General features: G+C 47.6%; 1 long non-coding RNA gene and 2 pseudogenes across 1 annotated transcript; all 3 read left to right on the top strand.

Annotated features, from left to right (window-relative positions):
* Positions 1–676: 676 nt before the first annotated feature.
* On the top strand, positions 677–19,321 carry LOC115204742 (mucin-5AC-like; annotated as a pseudogene).
* On the top strand, positions 12,030–12,704 carry LOC115203196 (uncharacterized). Its single transcript, XR_003880125.1, has 4 exons — positions 12,030–12,046; positions 12,143–12,181; positions 12,298–12,398; positions 12,595–12,704. It is a non-coding gene; the product is annotated as an uncharacterized LOC115203196 (long non-coding RNA).
* A 695-nt stretch (positions 19,322–20,016) lies between the features above and the next one.
* On the top strand, positions 20,017–21,705 carry LOC115204741 (cell wall protein DAN4-like; annotated as a pseudogene).
* The last annotated feature ends 224 nt before the right edge of the window (positions 21,706–21,929 follow it).

The following is a 21,929-nucleotide window of genomic DNA, read 5'->3' as shown; positions in this document are numbered from 1 at the left end:
TTTATAATAACAATAGGGGTACACAAATAATCCAATAATAGAATACTTAATGAAAAGAGCTAAATCTGTATCTAAATGTTCATGCTTAATGTACTGTTAATGTACTGAAAAACCTCATAAGACAGAACATTGAAGTCTTAAAGTCATCATTGAGTCATGATTAACCTTTGGCCCCACCTTTGTTTTAACCTTTAAGGTCCCTCCTGAAATACAGGTGGTAATAAAGACCTGTCGCGTTCTAGAAAATGATCGGACCAAGGCGCAGCGTGAGTATAGTTCCACATATTTATTTAAGTGAAACTAACAAAACTTAAAGACCGTGAGGACGTAGTGCCCAAACACACTAACAATCAATCAATATCCCACAAAACACAAGTGGGGAAATAGCTACCTAAATATGATCCCCAATCAGAGGCAACGATAAACAGCTGCCTGTAATTGGGAACCCTATTAGCACCAACATAGAAATAGACATACTAGATCACCCCCTAGTCACGCCCTGACCTACTACACCATAGAGAACCAAGGGCTCTTTATGGTCAGGGCGTGACAAGACCAGATCCATCCTAAGCACCTCTCTCATATCACCTGTGTAGGACCTGTTCACTACCCACAGGATCACCATGGGGACAACCAAGGATACACTGATATGGAGGCTGATATGCCTGGGACTACTGATCAGATCAACACAAACAGGTTGGTAGAATATTCATTAATTTGCCTAAATCAGAAACTGTTCTGATTATTACTATAATATAATTATTCTACATTTTTAAAAGTCTGACAAATCTGTAAAATCTACATATTATTTCATAAATCACACTGAATATTAATTACAAATAGTAAGTATTCAGGACCACACCACATTATTATGATTATTGACACTCAGCAGGTCGATATGTTTTAAAAACTGTAACCACAAGTTTAGTATGATTAGGTAACTTTCAGATTTAATAACATATATATTTTGTGTAAAATCTCATTATGTAAAAAAAAAATATGTATTAGCTACTCAGAAATGTACTAACACACTGTTACGGCTTGGTAGTCGTGGAGGAGGAATGAGGCGCAGGAAGCAGCGAACACAGGGTAGTGGTGTTTTTAATATACACTCACACAAAAACAAATGTTCCCACACACAGGGGAGAAAGTAAATACGGCGTCAAAGCAACGTCGACACGAACATAAGCCGTCTGTCAAAGAAACAATCATTAATCCCGCACGAACAGGAGCGGGCCAGCTAAACTAAATAGCCCCTCTAATAGCTAATTGACCACAGGTGTCACAAAATAAAAAAAGGGAAAAGCAAAAGGGAATCGGTGGCAGCTAATAGGCCGGTGACGACGACCGCCGAGCGCCACCCGAGCAGGAGGGGGCGCCACCGTCGATGGGAATCGTGACAGTACCCCCCTCCTGACGCGCGGCTCCCGCAGCGCGCCGACACCGGCCTCGAGGTCGACCCGGAGGGCGAGGCGCATGGCGATCCGGACGGAGGTGGTGGAACTCCCTCAACATAGATGGGTCCAGGACGTCCGCCGCCGGCACCCAGCACCTCTCCTCCGGGCCGTACCCCTCCCAGTCAACGAGGTACTGTAGGCCCCTCGCCCGGCGTCTCGAGTCCAGTATGGCCCGTATGCTGTACGCCGGGGACCCCCCGATGTCCAGAGGGGGCGGAGGGACCTCCGGCACCTCATCTTCGTGAAGGGGACCAGCTACCACCGGCCTGAGGAGAGACACATGAAACGAGGGGTTCATACGGTAATAGGAAGGGAGTTGCAACCGATAACACACCTCGTTTATCCTCCTCAGGACTTTGAAGGGCCCCACACACTGCGGCCCCAGCTTCCGGCAGGGCACGCGGAGGGGCAGGTTCCGGGTCGAGAGCCAGACCCTGTCTCCCGGTGCGAACACGGGCGCCTCACTGCGGTGGCGGTCAGCACTCCTCTTCTGCCGCGCACTGGCCTCCTTTAGTGAGTCCTGGACGGCTCTCCAGGTCTCCTTGGAGTGCTGGACCCAGTCCTCCACCGCAGGAGCCTCGGTCTGACTCCGGTGCCATGGTGCCAGGACCGGCTGGTAACCTAACACACACTGAAAGGGTAATATGTTAGTAGAGGAGTGGCGAAGTGAGTTCTGGGCTAACTCAGCCCAGGGAATATACCTCGCCCACTCCCCTGGCCGGTCCTGGCAATACGACCTCAGGAACCTGCCCACCTCCTGGTTCACCCTCTCCGCCTGCCCATTGCTCTCGGGGTGATAACCGGAGGTCAAACTGACCGAGACCCCCAGCCGCTCCATAAACGCTTTCCAGACCCTGGATGTGAACTGGGAACCTCGATCAGAGACAATGTCCTCCGGCACCCCGTAGTGCCGGAAGACGTGGGTAAATAGGGCCTCCGAAGTCTGCAGGGCCGTAGGGAGACCGGGCAATGGGAGGAGACGGCAGGACTTAGAGAACCGATCCACAACCACCAAAATCGCCGTGTTCCCCTGAGAGGGGGGAAGATCTGTCAGGAAGTCGATGGACAGGTGCGACCATGGTCGTTGTGGAACGGGGAGGGGCTGTAACTTCCCTCTTGGTAGATGCCTAGGAGCCTTACTCTGGGCACACACCGAACAGGAAGAGACATAGGACCTCACGTCCTTAGCTAAGGTGGGTCACCAGTACTTCCCCCTTAGACTCCGCACTGTCCTCGCCTCACCAGGATGACCCGCAGTGGGTAGCGTGTGCGCCCACCGAATCAAACGATCACGAACACCGAGCGGCACATACATGCGCCCCAAGGGCACCTGCGCAGTCGCAGGTTCTAACACCAATGCCCGCTCGATGTCCGCGTCCACCTCCCATACCACAGGGGCCACCAGCCTAGACGCTGGAATGATGGGAGTTGGATCGATGGGCCGGTCCTCCGTGTCATAGAGACGGGACAGCGCGTCGGCCCTAGTATTCAGGGAACCCGGTCTATAGGAGATGGTAAACCTAAACCGGGCGAAGAACATGGCCCACCTTGCCTGACGTGGATTCAGTCTCCTCGCTGCCCGGATGTACTCCAGGTTTCGGTGGTCGGTCCAGATGAGAAAGGGGTGTTTAGCCCCCTCAAGCCAGTGCCGCCACACCCTCAGAGCTTTAACCACTGCTAGCAACTCCCTGTCCCCCACATCGTAGTTACGCTCCGCCGAACTGAGCTTCTTCGAAAAGAAAGCGCAGGGGCGGAGTTTCAATGGCACACCCGAGCGCTGTGATAGCACGGCACCCACCCCAGCCTCGGACGCGTCCACCTCCACTACGAACGCTAAAGACGGGTCCGGGTGCGCCAACACGGGTGCGTCGGTGAACAGCGTCTTCAACTTCTTGAAGGCTCCGTCCGCCTCCGTCGACCATCGCAAACGCACCGCCCCCCCCTTCAGCAGTGAGGTAATGGGAGCCGCTACCTGGCCAAAACCCCGGATAAACCTCCGGTAGTAATTGGCAAAGCCTAAAAACCGCTGCACCTCCTTCACCGTGGTTGGAGTCGGCCAATTACGCACGGCCTTAACGCGGTCACACTCCATCACCACCCCCGTGGTGGAAATGCGATAACCCAGAAAGGAGACGGCTCGTTTAGAAAACTCACACTTCTCAGCCTTAACGTATAAGTCATGCTCCAGCAGTCTACCAAGCACCTTGCGCACCAGGGACACATGCGCGGAGCGGGTGGCGGAATATATCAGGATGTCATCGATATAGACTATCACGCCCTGCCCGTGCAGGTCCCTGAGAATCTCGTCAACAAAGGATTGAAAGACGGCTGGAGCATTTTTCAACCCATACGGCATGACGAGGTACTCATAATGGCCTGATGTGGTCCTAAAGGCGGTTTTCCACTCGTCTCCCTTCTTGATACGCACCAGATTATACGCGCTCCTGAGATCCAGTTTTGTGAAGAACTGTGCTCCGTGAAATGATTCCACCGCCGTAGCGATGAGAGGTAGTGGGTAACTAAACCCCACCGTAATAGCGTTTAGACCTCGGTAATCAATGCACGGACGCAGACCTCCCTCCTTTTTCTTCACAAAAAAGAAACTCGAGGAAGCGGGTGAGATGGAGGGCCGAATGTACCCCTGTCCCAGGGATTCCGTGACATATGTCTCCATAGCCGCAGTCTCCTCCTGTGACAAGGGGTACACGTGACTCCTGGGAAGCGCAGCGTCAACCTGGAGATCTATCGCACAATCCCCCTGTCGATGAGGTGGTAATTTAGTCGCCCTCTTTTTACAAAAAGCGATCGCCAAATCGGCGTATTCAGGGGAATGCGCACGGTGGACACCTGGTCTGGACTCTCCACCGACGTGGCACCTATGGAAACTCCTAGACACCTACCTGAACACTCCTCTGACCACCCCTGGAGAACCCCCTGTTTCCACGAAATACGGGGATTGTGACCAGCCAGCCAGGGGACCCCCAGCACCACCGGAAACGCAGGCGAATCAATAAGGAAAAAACTAATGCGTTCCTTATGATTCCCCTGCGTTACCATGTCCAGTGGCACCGTAGACTCCCTGACTAACCCTGACCCTAATGGCCGGCTATCTAGTGAGTGCACAGGGAAAGGGGAATCTATCGGCACCCGCGGAATGCCCAGCTTAATGGCAAGTCCACGGTCCATAAAATTCCCAGCTGCGCCTGAATCGACTAGCGCCCTATGCTGGGAAGAGGGAAAAAATTTAGTAAACAAAACAGGTAAAAACACGTGACCAACAGGGGGTTCTGGGTGAATCTGGTGCTGACTCACCTGAGGTGACCGAGAAGTGTTCTGCCTGCCATCTCGACTCCCAGACTGGCTCCTCCTGCACCGGTCGGCCGTGTGTCCTCTCCGACCACAGCTGGTGCAGGAGGAGCCACCTCCTCCGGTGCCCCTTTGCACGGCCCCCCCTACCTCCATAGGGGTAGGGGCGGGGGTGCACAGGGGTGGAACGGGCAGGACCCTCTCCGAACGCCCGCGGGCAGCCAGCAAATTGTCCAGTCGTATGGACATATCTATGAGCTCGTCCAGGGACAGAGCTGTGTCCCGACAGGCCAGCTCCCTGCGGACGTCCGCCCGGAGACTGCAGCGGTAGTGGTCTATGAGGGCCCTGTCGTTCCACCCCGCCCCAGCAGCCAAGGTCCTGAACTCCAGCGCGAAGTCCTGGGCACTCCTCATCTCCTGCCTGAGGTGGAACAGCCGTTCACCCGCCGCTCTTCCTTCCGGAGGGTGGTCGAACACGGCCCGAAAGCGGCGGGTGAACTCTGGGTAGTGGTCCCTCGCCGAGTCTGGACCGTTCCAGACCGCATTAGCCCACTCCAGAGCTCGGCCCGTCAGGCAGGAAACGAGGGCACTCACGCTCTCCTCCCCCGTGGGAGCAGGTCTGACGGTGGCCAGGTACAGCTCAAGCTGGAGCAAAAATCCCTGGCACCCAGCCGCCGCCCCATCGTACTCCCTCGGGAGCGCCAAACGAAGCGCGCCAGAGCCAGACGTCATGGGGGGCGAAGATGGCTGTATCGGGGGAAGTGGAGGTGGAGAGAGGATACCACTTCTCTCCCATCGGTCCATCCTCTCCATCATCTGGTCCATTGCCGATCCGATGCGATGGAGGACTGTCGTGTGGTGGAGTACGCGTTCCTCCATCGAGGGCAGAGGAGTGGCCGCTGCTCCCGCTGATTCCATGCCTTTTATATTGGTGCGGGATTCTGTTACGGCTTGGTAGTCGTGGAGGAGGAATGAGGCGCAGGAAGCAGCGAACACAGGGTAGTGGTGTTTTTAATATACACTCACACAAAAACAAATGTTCCCACACACAGGGGAGAAAGTACATACGGCGTCAAAGCAACGTCGACACGAACATAAGCCGTCTGTCAAAGAAACAATCATTAATCCCGCACGAACAGGAGCGGGCCAGCTAAACTAAATAGCCCCTCTAATGGCTAATTGACCACAGGTGTCACAAAATAAAAAAAGGGAAAAGCAAAAGGGAATCGGTGGCAGCTAATAGGCCGGTGACGACGACCGCCGAGCGCCACCCGAGCAGGAGGGGGCGCCACCGTCGGTGGGAATCGTGACACACACAGAACATTGATTACATGTATTATACAAGTATTTCGAAGAATTCGACAGTAGGTATACAGTAGGAGTTTTTACTCAATCAGTAATAACGGTTTTCCTGTTTTCTGCTTTAGGGCAGCATACACATTTACTACGATCATATGATTACATTATTCATTTAAATGTTCTTCCTATTTCTGTACCTTATACACATTTGTTTATGAGATTGTTTCCATCTAAATTTGAAAATGTTACACGTGGTGAAAAATGTGTAAACTTATAGAAATCATTATCATTAGTGATTGTTATCATGAGTGGTTGTAGCATAGTTTATAGTGTTATAAATACATAAAGCACTCCCCACACTGGCTGTGAGTTAATACTTTTCAAACCAAATTTAGATCGGGAACGAAAACAAGAACAGAATACAGACAAAAACTCAAATGTATATCGTTAAAATAATAGTTGTGGTAAGTATGTCTGATATTACTCAAATAATACTGACAGGAAAAATGTGATGCCTAAATATGTAAAATAGGAACTGAACTGTCATCGGAATTCAATGTGTTTGGTTTAGACAGCAGATGACACTTGATTAAGGAATCAAGTGAGCATTCCAAAATATTTGACCCCACCTACGCAATTCATAGAACATCAAAGTAGTTCAGGCACAGAAGACCCTGAAACATGGATTTTACAATTGTTAGCCCCTTGCAGCTGTTTGACTCAATTGTCAAGTGAAACGAAACGCCACAATAACCATGCAGCTTTTGGTAAACTAGGGGCTCGATTCAATCCCTATAACCGTGCTTGAAATGTGAAAGTAATTTCCAATTGAGCCGACATATGTAGCGTTTACCATGAACACAAACTCTGCAAATGCAGGAACTTTCCCTTTAAAATTAAATTGCACGATAGCGCTGAACATCGGCAGTACGGATTGAATTGAGCCTTAGGTTTGCCGTAAATATTGAATGGGTCACATCATGCTTCAAATGTTCCTTCGTCTGGACATATTGCTGTGCAAATCAAATACACTTCTAAAAGCGCAGTCCAACAATCTATATCTGCAATGATTGAATTCCATCTGTAATGTACATATAATATTGTAAAATACTCATGAATTGCTTTTATTTCAGTGAGCCCCACCACAAGTGTAACAATCATCCCGACTATGATCACAACGATATCCACACTTTCAGGTAAATCTCTGACAGAATGCACACCAAATAAATGACTGGGTATCCATCAATAATCTAAGAAGGAACTGACATTTGTATTCCTTGTCCCTCAGGAGTGAATGCCTCACACAATGACCAGGTCTGCAGCACGTGGGATAACTACCACTTCAAGACCTTCGACGGGGACTTTTTCCAGCTCCCCTCCACCTGCAACCATGTTGTGACCTCACTGTGTAAGAGCAGCTATGAGGCTTTCAACATCCAGATGAGGCGGCAGGTGGTGGACAACCAGCCCACCATTAGCAAGATCACCATGAAGCTGGATGGTGTAGTGGTGGAGCTATCCAAGGGTGTTGTTGTGGTCAATGGGCAGACGTGAGTTTCCCTGTCATTTGACTTATACGCCATTCTGCAAGCACCTCTCTTGAGGATTTTATATGCTACATTCTGGAGTTTAATAAACATTACAATCATAATGTATAGGATGACCTTTAAGTATCTTTTTCCTCCTAAAGGGTGACCCTGCCATTCAGCTTGTCTGGAGTCAGCATCGTGAAGACTACATCCAATGTGAAGGTCGTAGCCAAACTGGGGCTGGTTGCCGTCTGGAACAAGGATGACTCCCTAATTGTAAAATACCTGCTTTTATAATTTTCTAATCTTCAATGGTTGATTAGTTAACCATGTTTAATTTGTCTTTAGATTAAAAGCATAGCATCTTTGCCGTCAATGGCAATGATAAGCAGTTGATCGTGAGTGAGAGACACCTATTTTTGGCTGCACCTTCTCTCATGTTGGTTGAAGCACTGTCTACTCCCCTCCTAAAATGTTAACATTGAAAGGCAGAATTACCTGAAGAACGAGGATGAATTTAACAGGATCTGTGAAGATGTATAGGCTATACACACACAGGCTCATACTCCAATGTTAATTTGATGACGTGTTTATAAATATTTGTTCATTTGAATGAGATTTTCTGTTACTCCCTAATACAAAGACTAATAAAAATAAAGTTTGTTAGCGTGGCGGACAGCCAGGACTTAGAACACGTGAATGGTGCTGAACAGGATGAGATTTTGTTGAGTAAACACATTGTATCTGGTCATTCTACAGATTGAAATGAACGATAAGTACAGAAACCAGACCTGCGGACTCTGTGGTGACTTCAATGAAGTCCAAACATACAACGAATTCATCAACAATGGTAAAATCATTTTTTGAAACTACCAAAACTATTGAAATGTAACTGCATTACCTAATGTAGGTGGAAAAGCTAATTGTCAATGTCTGTGTTGTTGCAGGTGGGAAACTCTCTAGCTCTGACTATGGAAACCTCTGGAAACTGGATGGTCCTCTGGAAGTCTGTGAGGAGCCTACGCTAACTTCTGAGGAGAGTTGTGGAGATGAGGCATTCCATTTCACACCACAGAAGAAGAATACAAAAACAATATTAATAGAAGTTAGAAATGGTAATTATTCCATGTGATCCATCAAATGTCTTCTATATGGTAACCTTTTGTGGTTTGTCTCTATTTGTAGGAATTTTGTCAGCAGCTGTTCTCCAGTGCAGCTTTCAGTAGCTGCACTAATTATTTGGACAAGGACGCCTTCGTCGAGACCTGACTGGCTGACCTGTGCCACTGTGATAACAGCACCAACTCCTTCTGCCTGTGCAACACCATCTCAGAGTATTCCCGTCAGTGTGTTCACGCAGGGGGGAAGCCCCAGCAATGGAGGACTAAACAGTTCTGCTGTAAGCATGCAGATACTCTTCAACATGCCCACCAAACACTTAATGATCATGTTCACAATCTATTTTAAGGAAACTGTTCATCACAATGTTTATTTTGTCAGATAAGACATGCCCCTACAACATGGAGTACCAGGAGTGTGGAAGCCCCTGTGTTGACACCTGCTCCAACCCAGAGGCCAGACAGTTGTGTGAAGACCACTGTACAGGCGGCTGCTTCTGTCCTCTAGGTACCACATAGGTTCAACTCTGGTGTACAAGTTAACCTTAAGCACATCATGAAAAAAACGTACATTTTACCCATTATGGCTTTTATGTCAATGTGTGCAAAGTCTTTGATAATGATATAAATAAATATTGGATGTTTCTCTCAGTTACTTCCTGGAGTCAATGAAGTTCTCTGTGTAAAGAACACATTGGAATAACTTAAATCTACTGAATTCTGCCTGATCTCTCACCAAATAGGTACTGTTTTTGATGATGTCAACAACAGTGGCTGTATTCCAGTGAGCGAATGCCTTTGTGTCCACAATAGACAAGTTTTCAAATCTGGAGAATCTTACACCATGAACTGTAAAGAATGGTATGCCAAGTACATCATCTGATTTAAACATGACATATCCCATGCCTCATTTTCATGAATCATGCCAAATCATTCCAAACAGATGAGCCTGTATAAATGTTCCCTTTAGCACCTGTGCTGGTGGTCAGTGGGGCTGTACGGACAAGGACTGTCCTGGGACCTGCTCTGTGGAAGGAGGATCCCACATTAACACCTATGATGGGAAAGCCTACACCTTCCATGGGGACTGCTCTTACATTCTGACCAAGGTCAGTGCATGCGGTGCAGTACAGCAAAGCAATAGAAGCAAGAAGAAACTCTTGATAAATTTTCAGTGCAAACTAAGGTGAAAAAGTGAGGTAAAATAGCTTTTCCTCAAGACATATGTTGATGTAGAAATGGGTTCAAACGAGTCACTCTCGTTGCATATTTTTGCCTTCAAACTCATGCTTATTTTCTTTCAGCAATGCAATGGAACTGAATTCACCGTGCTGGGAGACATTGTGAAGTGTGGGTTGACTGACACTCACACCTGTATGAGGGCTGTTACCCTTGCCCTCTCCAGCAGATCCACCGTAAGGCAACTCTCCAAATATGTTTCAGAGCAAATAACACAATGACCTGTCATCTCACTCCCAAGCAAAACCGATTTTAGTCAACCTTTTTGACTAAACACACAATAACCTTATTTAACATTTCCCTGATTTGGCAAATATTGCCTGGCTGTTTGCAATCTTTTCAAGTGCTCATGCATGGTAATGTTAGTGTCTTGAGGGGATTGTTCAATAAATATTTATGAACCAATTAGAATTTTATAGAATACATTATCTTATCTAATTCACAGGTGATCCGAGTCCAGTCATGTGGAAGTGTTTTTGTAAATCAGATTCTTTCTCAGCTCCCACTCTATACAGGTGAGATAATCCATTGTAATGCCAAATTAAACTGTAGTGTGGATCAGTGTATAAACTCCATATTATTTATATTCACTAGATGAAACATGAATGGTTTCCCTCTATATATTTAATGTATTGCAGCTGAAGTGACTGTCTTCAAGCCCTCCTCATTCTACATTGTTATCCAGACAACTCTTGGAGTTCAACTTCAGATCCAGCTTTCACCAATTATGCAGATCTACATAACTACCATCTCACTCTACAAAGGAACAACCTGTGGTATGCTTCAGATTCATCCACCAGTTTCATACCTTTTTCTTCAGTATCACTATAAATAAAAATATAAGACATCGTATAGCTTCAATTATTTTTCCTCAGGCCTTTGTGGAAAACTACAATAATGTTCAGGCAGATAAGTTCAGAGTCATCAGTGGATTGGTGGAGGGCACAGCTGTAGCTTTTGCCAACACATGGAAGACCATGTCTAGCTGCCCTGATGTCAAGACTAGCTTTGAAAACCCCTGCAGTTTGAGCATTGAAAATGGTACATATTTATTAAGCCTACAGATGAATCACTTGTTGAATGATTATAACAAATGCATATAAGATAGTATATGCGTATGTGGAAATGATGATTGTCTTTTTCACAGAGAAATATGCCCAGCACTGGTGTTCCATGTTATCAGATCCTAAAGGAGTGTTCTCCCCTTGCCATTCTGAAATAAGACCTGACACCTACAAAACCGTAAGTTAGTTAAGAAGGATACAATCACAAAGTAAAACCATTAAACTCTTATGTGATGAGGTTATAGTCCTGACACACTTTGACTCTTTTTCCAACAGAACTGCATGTATGACAGCTGCAACTGCGAGAAGAGTGAGGACTGCATGTGTGCTGCCGTCTCCTCTTATGTCCACGCTTGTGCTGCCGAGGGTATCCAGCATCATGGAGACCTCTCGCAATGTGTCATTATAATGAGGGCTGCAAATCAGTTAGAATAGAATGATTGACACAACAACCATGGAGTTGAGTTACTAAAAACAAATAACCTGATTAATAACTGGACAAATACAAAGATATAAGGAAACCAATATCTTGCTAATACTACTCATATCTAATGACTTTTCTCAGATAAATTTGCCACTTGTCCAAGTCAAACAGTTCATACCTACAACATGACCAGCTGTGGACGCACCTGCCGCTCCCTGAGCATGGCAGACCAATCTTGCCAGGTGGAGTTTGTTCCGGTGGACGGCTGTGGCTGTGCAGAGGGCACCTACATGGACGAGGCTGGCCAGTGTGTTGCCCCCACCAACTGTCCCTGCTATGACAAGGGCTCAGTGGTCCCTGCAGGAGAGACTATCAGCAGAGACGGTGCCACCTGGTAAACACCTCCCTCATACGTATAAAGCTAGGATACCAGAATAAATATAAGTACTAGTGAAACTTGATGGATATATTCAAGAATATGTATTAAATTATGTCATAATGATATTTGCTGTTCATTTGATTATCTATCTATAACTATTAATACTGTAACTATTTTACAGCACTTGCAGACAAGGGACACTGAGTTGCACTTGGGGAGCAAGACTATTTAGTACGTTTTATGTTCTTTGCTTCCAATTTAGTAGTTATTTATAAAATATATGGCTTGATATGATTTAACCCTTTACATGCATCCTTCACAAAACAGGTACATTTGAGACGACCCAAGAGGATTCAAGCAATTCATGTAAGACAATGTGATTAATGCATGTGGATATTTCTGTACTTATTACAATTAAATTCTGCTTGTTTGAGAATTGAAAATCGTTTTTATAACTTGTATTCTTATATCATTATCCCCAGTATGCACACTGCCTATGGTTTTCTTCAACTGCTCAACTGCACCTCCGGGAGCTTCAGGTTCAGAGTGTCAGAAGAGCTGCAAAACTCTGGACATGACCTGTGTGAGTCCCTCATTCACTCTAAATGGGATTGTCAAACACTGTCACTATTATACAGATTTGTGTTGAATGAACATAACCCTTGGAAAATCGAAATTATGTCAAATAGACCCCCCACATCTGCGCACAAAAACATAGTCCACATCTCTTTCATTTGCCATGACTTATTTATGTACTTTTTTTTGTTAAATCCCTTTAGATTAGCACAGAGTGCACATCAGGTTGTATGTGCCCCAACGGACTGGTGTCTGATGGAAACGGAGATTGCATCAAGGAGGAACTTTGTCCTTGTTCTCACAATGGAGCTACTTACCATTTACATTTACATTTAAGTCATTTAGCAGACGCTCTTATCCAGAGCGACTTACAACTTGGTGCATTCACCTATAATATCCAGTAGAACAACCACTTTACAATAGTGCATCTAATCTTTTAAAGGGGGGGGGGGGTTAGAAGGATTACTTTATCCTATCCCAGGTATTCCTTAAAGAGGTGGGGTTTCAGGTGTCTCCGGAAGGTGGTGATTGACTCCGCTGTCCTGGCATCGTGAGGGAGCTTGTTCCACCATTGGGGTGCCAGAGCAGCGAACAGTTTTGACTGGGCTGAGCGGGAACTGTGCTTCCTCAGAGGTAGGGAGGCGAGCAGGCCAGAGGTGGATGAACGCAGTGCCCTTGTTTGGGTGTAGGGCCTGATCAGAGCCTGAAGGTACGGAGGTGCCGTTCCCCTCACAGCTCCGTAGGCAAGCACCATGGTCTTGTAGCGGATGCGAGCTTCAACTGGAAGCCAGTGGAGAGAGCGGAGGAGCGGGGTGACGTGAGAGAACTTGGGAAGGTTGAACACCAGACGGGCTGCGGGGTTCTGGATGAGTTGTAGGGGTTTGATGGCGCAGGCAGGGAGCCCAGCCAACAGCGAGTTGCAGTAATCGAGACGGGAGATGACAAGTGCCTGGATTAGGACCTGCGCCGCTTCCTGTGTGAGGCAGGGTCGTACTCTGCGAATGTTGTAGAGCATGAACCTACAGGATCGGGTCACCGCCTTGATGTTAGTGGAGAACGACAGGGTGTTGTCCAGGATCACGCCAAGGTTCTTAGCACTCTGGGAGGAGGACACAAGGGAGTTGTCAACCGTGATGGCGAGATCATGGAACGGGCAGTCCTTCCCCGGGAGGAAGAGCAGCTCCGTCTTGCCGAGGTTCAGCTTGAGGTGGTGATCCGTCATCCACACTGATATGTCTGCCAGACATGCAGAGATGCGATTCGCCACCTGGTTGTCAGAAGGGGGAAAGGAGAAGATTAATTGTGTGTCGTCTGCATAGCAATGATAGGAGAGACCATGTGAGGATATGACAGAGCCAAGTGACTTGGTGTATAACGAGAATAGGAGAGGGCCTAGAACAGAGCCCTGGGGGACACCAGTGGTGAGAGCACGTGGTGCGGAGACAGATTCTCGCCACGCCACCTGGTAGGAGCGACCTGTCAGGTAGGACGCAATCCAAGCGTGGGCCGCGCCGGAGATGCCCAGCTCGGAGAGGGTGGAGAGGAGGATCTGATGGTTCACAGTATCAAAGGCAGCAGATAGGTCTAGAAGGATGAGAGCAGAGGAGAGAGAGTTAGCTTTAGCAGTGCGGAGAGCCTCCGTGACACAGAGAAGAGCAGTCTCAGTTGAATGCCCAGTCTTGAAACCTGACTGATTAGGATCAAGAAGGTCGTTCTGAGAGAGATAGCAGGAGAGCTGGCCAAGGACGGCACGTTCAAGAGTTTTGGAGAGAAAAGAAAGAAGGGATACTGGTCTGTAGTTGTTGACATCGGAGGGATCGAGTGTAGGTTTTTTCAGAAGGGGTGCAACTCTCGCTCTCTTGAAGACGGAAGGGACGTAGCCAGCGGTCAAGGATGAGTTGATGAGCGAGGTGAGGTAGGGGAGAAGGTCTCCGGAAATGGTCTGGAGAAGAGAGGAGGGGATAGCATCAAGTGGGCAGGTTGTTGGGCGGCCGGCCGTCACAAGACGCGAGATTTCATCTGGAGAGAGAGGGGAGAAAGAGGTCAAAGCACAGGGTAGGGCAGTGTGAGCAGGACCAGCGGTGTCGCTTGACTTAGCAAACGAGGATCGGATGTCGTCAACCTTCTTTTCAAAATGGTTGACGAAGTCATCCGCAGTGAGGGAGGAGGGGGGGGAGGGGGAGGAGGATTCAGGAGGGAGGAGAAGGTAGCAAAAAGCTTCCTAGGGTTAGAGGCAGATGCTTGGAATTTAGAGTGGTAGAAAGTGGCTTTAGCAGCAGAGACAGAAGAGGAAAATGTAGAGAGGAGGGAGTGAAAGGATGCCAGGTCCGCAGGGAGGCGAGTTTTCCTCCATTTCCGCTCGGCTGCCCGGAGCCCTGTTCTGGAAAGACCCTTAAGGTTGACTGCAATACATGGTATGCCTGTTTTGTGTCTTACATCTCATGGGGGAGAAAACATAATAAACACAGACTTACAAATAATGAAAAAACTGACATTATGTGTGTGTTCTTCACAGTACTTGCAACGACAGACAATGGCAGTGTACCACACATCTTTGTGATGGAGTTTGTGCAATCTATGGAGAGGGTCACTATATCACTTTTGATGAGAAAAGGTTCAACTTTAATGGAAACTGTGAATACACTCTCATTCAGGTTTGTTTCTCATTATTTGGTAGAATTGTATCAGCATTGAAAAGTGTGAAATTTAACCATATTAATAATATTTTCCATTCGCACAGGACTACTGTGGCAATACTAACGGCAGTGGCAGCTTCAGAGTTCTCACTGAGATCGTTCCTTGTGGAACTAAAGGCACCACCTGCTCCAAGACCATCAAGCTCTTACTGGGGGTAATGAGCACCTTGACTTCACACAATACTGTACATTCCATCCCTCATGTAAAGAACAATCAACAAATCATCAACCAAACATTAGGTTGAGATCCGATTTCAGACCAAGTTATGTACGAAAACATATTTCTCTTCTTCAGACCAGTGAGCTCATACTGGCAGATTGGAACGCTCAAGTTGTCAGGAGTACTCCAGAAGAGCAGTTTCCTAAACAGATCAGCCTTCTGGGGAATTATCTGGTCATTGAAGTCAAAAGTGGTCTAATCCTCATGTGGGACAAGAAGACCAGTCTCTTTATCAAACTTAGCCCACAATACCAGGTACATTAAGATACTCTGATAAAGAACTGCATTCAGTATTCAGTCAAAAGTGATATTACCAAGACTTTTGTAGAACCCTGCCAAAACAATCATTTTAATTCAAGATCTCTTTTCTTCAGGGGCTGGTGTGTGGTCTGTCTAGAAACTATGATGGCAACGCTAACAATGACTTCACCACTGGAGCCCAAGTGACTGTTGTTGATCCTGTGGAATTTGGAAACAGCTGGAAAGTTTCATCAAGCTGCCCAAGTGTATCCGCTGTAGTGCACCCATGTGCCTCCAACCCGTACAGAGCGTCTTGGGCCCAGAAACAGTGCAGCATCATTAACAGTGATGTCTTCGCAGCTTGCCAGAACCAGGTATGGATATATTCAACTAGGATATATTACTAGTAAGATATGTGGTCTTGTCTTTTGTGGACAAAGAAATGTACTTCACCATGCAACTTCTGTATATCTTACTGCATTGCTGTGCTTTTAAGGTGGACCCCTCTCCTTACTACGATGCTTGTGTGAGAGACTCATGTGCTTGTGACAGTGGTGGAGACTGTGAGTGCTTCTGTACAGCAGTGGCAGCTTATGCAAAGGCCTGCAATGAAGCTGGAGCCTGCGTAGCCTGGAGAACCCCTCGAATTTGCCGTAAGTTTCTTCACAATCAACAGTGAATGTGATTTTCAACTAAATTAAGGCGCGTGTCAATTCAATACTGGACTAGGTTGACACATTATCATATAGGACAGTTGATCATGGAAAGGCATCATTATTCTAGTTCAAATAATGACAACTGTTTTGTCCACCATATTTTGTACACCACAAACAGCACTGTTCTGTGATTACTACAACCCTACTGGAGAATGTGAGTGGCACTAGAAGGCATGTGGAGCTCAGTGTATGAAGACCTGCAGAAACCCTTCCGGAGACTGTTCTAGTTTAATTCCAGCATTGGAAGGTAAGGATATGACTGTCTAACTCATATTTTGTGTCACGTCCTGACCAGCAGATGGAGCTATTGTATTAGTTTTGGGGTCAGGACGTGGTAGTTTTGTGTGTGTGAATATTTGTGTTGTTGATTGGGACTTCCAATTGAAGGCAGGTGTGTTGAGTTGCCTTTGATTGGAAGTCCTATATAGGTGTGTGTGTTTTTCGTTGGGGTTGTGGGTGGTTGTTTTTGCACTGCGTTTGTAGAGCCTGTAAAACTGTTGCTGCTGTCTTGTTTATTGTTTTTTCACCGTGGATGCTTTACTCTTTTTTTGAATTAAACTCCATGACAACTTTTGTGACAGAACCACCCACCACCAAACCAGGACCAAGCAGCGGAAGAGGAAGGAGCAGCGCCAGGAGGAACGTAAGGAATGGACCTGGCAGGACGAAAGACAATTCTGGGAGGACAAGTTAAGGGAGCTTAGGAAACCCGAGAGGCAGCCCCAAGATTTTTTTTGGGGGGGGCACACGGGTAGTTTGGCCAGGCCAAGGAAGAGCCGTAAGTAAGCCAGCTACCCATGACTACAGGGAGGTGCGTATGAGGTGGAGGGCGCCATGTTACGCTGAGGTACGCACCATCTCGCCTATACGGACGCACAGCCCAGTCCGCCCGGTACCAGCGCCAACCCTGCACTCAAGACCGCCAGTGCGCCCTTTTGGTCCGGTGTTTCCCGCTAGACGCACTAGCAAGGAGGTGCGTGTCTCCAGGCTGGCACATCCAGTACCAGCCCCACGCATCAGGAGTCTAGTGCATCAGCCCAGCCTCGCCAGTCAACAGTCACCAGAGCTGCCCGCCAGTCAAGAGTCACCAGAGCTGCCCGCCAGTCGTAAGTCGCCAGAGCTGCACGCCAGTCAGGAGTCACCAGAGCTACCCGCCAGTCAAGAGTCACCAGAGCTGCCCGCCAGTCGTAAGTCACCAGAGCTGCCCGCCAGTCGTAAGTCACCAGAGCTGCCTGCCAGTCGTAAGTCACCAGAGCTGCCCGCCAGTCGTAAGTCGCCAGAGCTGCCCGCCAGTCGTAAGTCGCCAGAGCTGCCCGCCAGTCGTAAGTCGCCAGAGCTGCCCGCCAGTCGTAAGTCGCCAGAGCTGCCCGCCAGTCGTAAGTCGCCAGAGCCGCCCGCCAGTCAGGAGTCACCAGAGCCGCCCGCTAGTCAGGAGCCGCCAGAGCCGCCCGCTAGTCAGGAGCCGCCAGAGCCGCCCGCTTGTCAGGAGCCACCAGAGTGGCATGACTGCCCGGAACTGCCAGAGTGGCCTGACTGCCCGGGAACTGCCAGAGTGGCCTGACTGCCCGGGAACTGCCAGAGTGGCCTGACTGACCGGGAACTGCCAGAGTGGCCTGACTGCCCGGGAACTGCCAGAGTGGCCTGACTGCCCGGGAACTGCCAGAGTGGCCTGACTGCCCGGGAACTGCCAGAGTGGCCTGACTGCCCGGGAATTGCCAGAGTGGCCAGACTGCCCGGGAACTGCCAGAGTGGCCTGACTGCCCGGGAACTGCCCGAGTGGCCTGACTGCCCGGAACTGCCCGAGTGGCCTGACTGCCCGGAACTGCCCGAGTGGCCTGACTGCCCGGAACTGCCCGAGTGGCCTGACTGCCCGGAACTGCCCGAGTGGCCTGACTGCCCGGAACTGCCCGAGTGGCCCTCCTGCCCTCCGGCCCAGCCCGAGTGGCCCTCCTGCCCTCCGGCCCAGCCCGAGTGGCCCTCCTGCCCTCTGGCCCAGCCCGAGTGGCCCTCCTGCCCTCCGGCCCAGCCCGAGTGGCCCTCCTGCCCTCCGGCCCAGCCCGAGTGGCCCTCCTGCCCTCCGGCCAAGCCCGAGTGGTCCATCTGCCAGGGTCAGCCCAAGTGGCTCATCTGCCCGGCGCAGCTAGCAGCGCCACCGAAGTGGGCGATGCCGAAGGTGGAGCAAGGTCCACGTCCTGCACCTGAGCCACCTCCAGGATAGGTGGGTTGGGGAGGGAGGGTGTAGCACAGTGCCGTCGGTGACGGCAGCCACCCTCCCTTCCCTCCCTTATTGTTTAGGGGTTATTGTTTATGGGTTTTTTGTTGGTGTTTTCTGTTGGTAGGTGCATTCCGGGGTCTGCAACATGAGGGGGGGTACTGTCACGTCCTGACCAGCAGATGGAGCTATTGTATTAGTTTTGGGGTCAGGACATGGCAGTTTTGTGTGTGTGAATATTTGTGTTGTTGATTGGGACTTCCAATTGAAGGCAGGTGTGTTGAGTTGCCTTTGATTGGAAGTCCTATATAGGTGTGTATGTTTTTCGTTGGGGTTGTGGGTGGTTATTTTTGCACTGCGTTTGTAGAGCCTGTAAAACAGTTGCTGCTGTCTTGTTTATTGTTTTTTCACCGTGGGATGCTTTACTCTTTTTTTGAATTAAACTATGAGTATCCACAAACCCGCTGCGCCTTGGTCCTCTTCTCTCCATGACAACTTTTGTGACATTTTGTCTCATTTTGGATATTATTTCTGAATAACAATTGTAACTGAAACTGACCCCAACAATGGTTATACATCTACATGCTGTGTGTCTGAGCAGCCTCAGGCTACATTTACACTGACTACTGTTATCCTTAACAAGACTTGACCTTTTGTAACCTCTTGGCTATTGTGCTTATCACAGGCTGCTATCCTAACTGTCCTGCGGCACAACCTTACATCAATGAGGAGACAATGAAGTGTGTGGAGAGGGAACAATGTGGCTGTTATGACTATGAAGGAAACCAGTACACCAATGGACAGAATCTTCCAGCACAAAATTGTGAAACATGGTATGTTGAATAATTCAGTTCACAGTACCTGTATAATTTCAGAGCATATTCTGAATGTTACAACTGCGAAAGTATTAGGTTTTCTGTATTACAGTAATTTTAGGGAAGAGGTTGGGTAGGGGTTTGTTTAAGATGGGAAGGTCATGCTAGTTTTTCCATAGTGATGCCAATTATGGCTATATGGCAATCTCAAAACGTGTGTTACGGGCGTCGTATAGAGGAGACCAAGGCGCAGCGTGTAGAGTGCTCATCGTTGTATATTTTAATGGAAACGAACACTAGACAAAATAACAAAATGACAGCCAACAGTTCCGTCAGGTTTACAAACTAAACAGAAAGCAACTACCCACAAAAACAAAGGGAAAAACAGGCTGCCTAAGTATGGTTTCCAATCAGAGACAACGATATACAGCTGCCTCTGATTGGAAACCATACCGGGCCAAAACATAGAAAACGAAACGTAGAATGCCCACCCACCTATCACACCCTGACCTAACTGAACAGAGAAAACACAGCTCTCCTAGGTCAGAGTGTGACAACATGCCCTGCTCCCCAACCATTTCACAACTTACAATACTTAATTACCAAGCCCTGACTAGTTTAACCTATTTAATTGTATTTTGAACAAAACATTTATATCTTATTCATTTGAAACTGGGAATAATTAAAATGTTTAAATCATTTTTCTTCTTTTAAAGCACCTGTACAATGACTGGAGGGAGTTGTAGTTATAATGTAAATGGTAAGGATGACATCCCCAAATAAAAGTAACATATTTAGCAATGACCAAAGCAACATCGATGAAATCTAATTGTAAAATACTTTCCCCCCTGTAGATTGTACATGCTTGCATAATGGTAAACAGCACCCATATGGAGAAACCCTCTACAATACAACAGATGGGATTGGTAACTGCATAGTTGCTGTTTGTGCCGCGAACGGAATCATTACCAGGGACATTTCCCCTTGTAAAGTGACCACAACTCCAGTACCAACCACAACATCCCCTCTGACCACAACAACTGTCCATGCAACTACAACACAGGCCTTTACAACAACACTAAAGCCCACAACTGTCTTCCACTTCTCAACACCTGGTAAGCAGCAAAACTCTTGAATGATTAAAGTGCAGCCCAATTTTTGCTAACTACCATACTGATAAATGGAAATCTTGATGGAAATGAATAGCAATTTGTATGTAAGATGGTAGTAGAGGTCTTCTCATATCCAAACAGTTGGACCCGGCACCGAACAGACCCGAGGACAATCAGACCTGGACCTGAACAGACACATTAATTTAAAATAAAGTGGGACCTGGACCCGAACAGACCCAAGAACAATCAGACACAAACACGAATGGACCCGACGACAACCAGACCTAGACCCGACCCATACCCTAACGGGTCCAGGTCTAGACCAGACCTGATTGGACCCAAGTGACAAACTAACTATATTTATCAGCCAAGATGCTCCTCTGGTTAATTAATAGGTCTTTATATTTTGCCTAGGCCTTCTATAAGTCAATAAATTCACCATATTAGCGTAAAATAAATATGGTACAGGCTGTGCAAAGCTGTGGTCGGGTCCATTCAGGTCCACTCAGGTCAATCACCTGTAATTACATAGACCCAAGACCCGATGACAATCAAACATGACTCGACCTGGACCCGAAGGAATAGTTAGAATTTTGGACTCATACCAGCTCGGGCCCCTGGTGGTGTCTCGGGTATTCGGGTTCGGGTGGACCCTAGGTGGTAGTGATGAGTTTAATTCATATTGACGATATGTTCAAATTGAATTTGAATGGTAAGTATTGTAAATACGAGCTATTTGGTAAATTCAAATGTTATTTTTCTGGCCTAGTTAACAAAATATATATATTTTTCAAAAACAGAACCAACATACAACGGAGACAACACCTGAAATCACTATTGGCACCACAACTTCATCATTAAATCCTTCAACTACAACATCTGGAGCAAGTACAGTCACAATTCCCAACCCGACAACTGTAACTACAACAACTATGGCACCCTCAACAAGTGGAGAAGTAGCGACATCGACCACAGCTGAAACTTCAACTATAGAAGAAACCACAACTATGACCATCACATCTACAAAGCCACCTAAAGTAGTCACCACTGGTACCATAACAACGACATCACATGTCACCACCAAACCTTCAGTGACTTTGATTGCGTCAATTACAAAAACACTACCTTACTTTACAGGTACATTATGGCCTTTAATATCAACAACACAGCCCTCAATAACAACAGAATCAGTCATCACAGATGGAATATTGACAACAGAGCCTACCTCCCAGATTACCAATACAACTACATCCAGGATATTCACACACACCACAGCTTCATCATCTACAACTGTAAATGTTGAAGCCTCTACCTCAACATCACAGCCATCAACTTCAACTTCAACTACAAAGGCACCCACAACAAATGCAGAGGTAACCACATATACTACTACTGAAAGATCCACACAGCCGCCTAAAATTGTCACCGCCGGCCCAACAACCACTTCCACCACTGTAATTGTTGAAACCTCAACATCACAGCCCACAGCAACAGGTGAAGAGACAACAGGGCCAGTTGTCACAGCTT

This window comes from Salmo trutta, chromosome 12 (assembly GCF_901001165.1).
Source record: "Salmo trutta chromosome 12, fSalTru1.1, whole genome shotgun sequence".
Taxonomy (NCBI): domain Eukaryota; kingdom Metazoa; phylum Chordata; class Actinopteri; order Salmoniformes; family Salmonidae; genus Salmo; species Salmo trutta.
The sequence above is the reverse complement of the archived record's forward strand: the minus strand, read 5'-3'. Positions and strand labels throughout refer to the sequence as shown.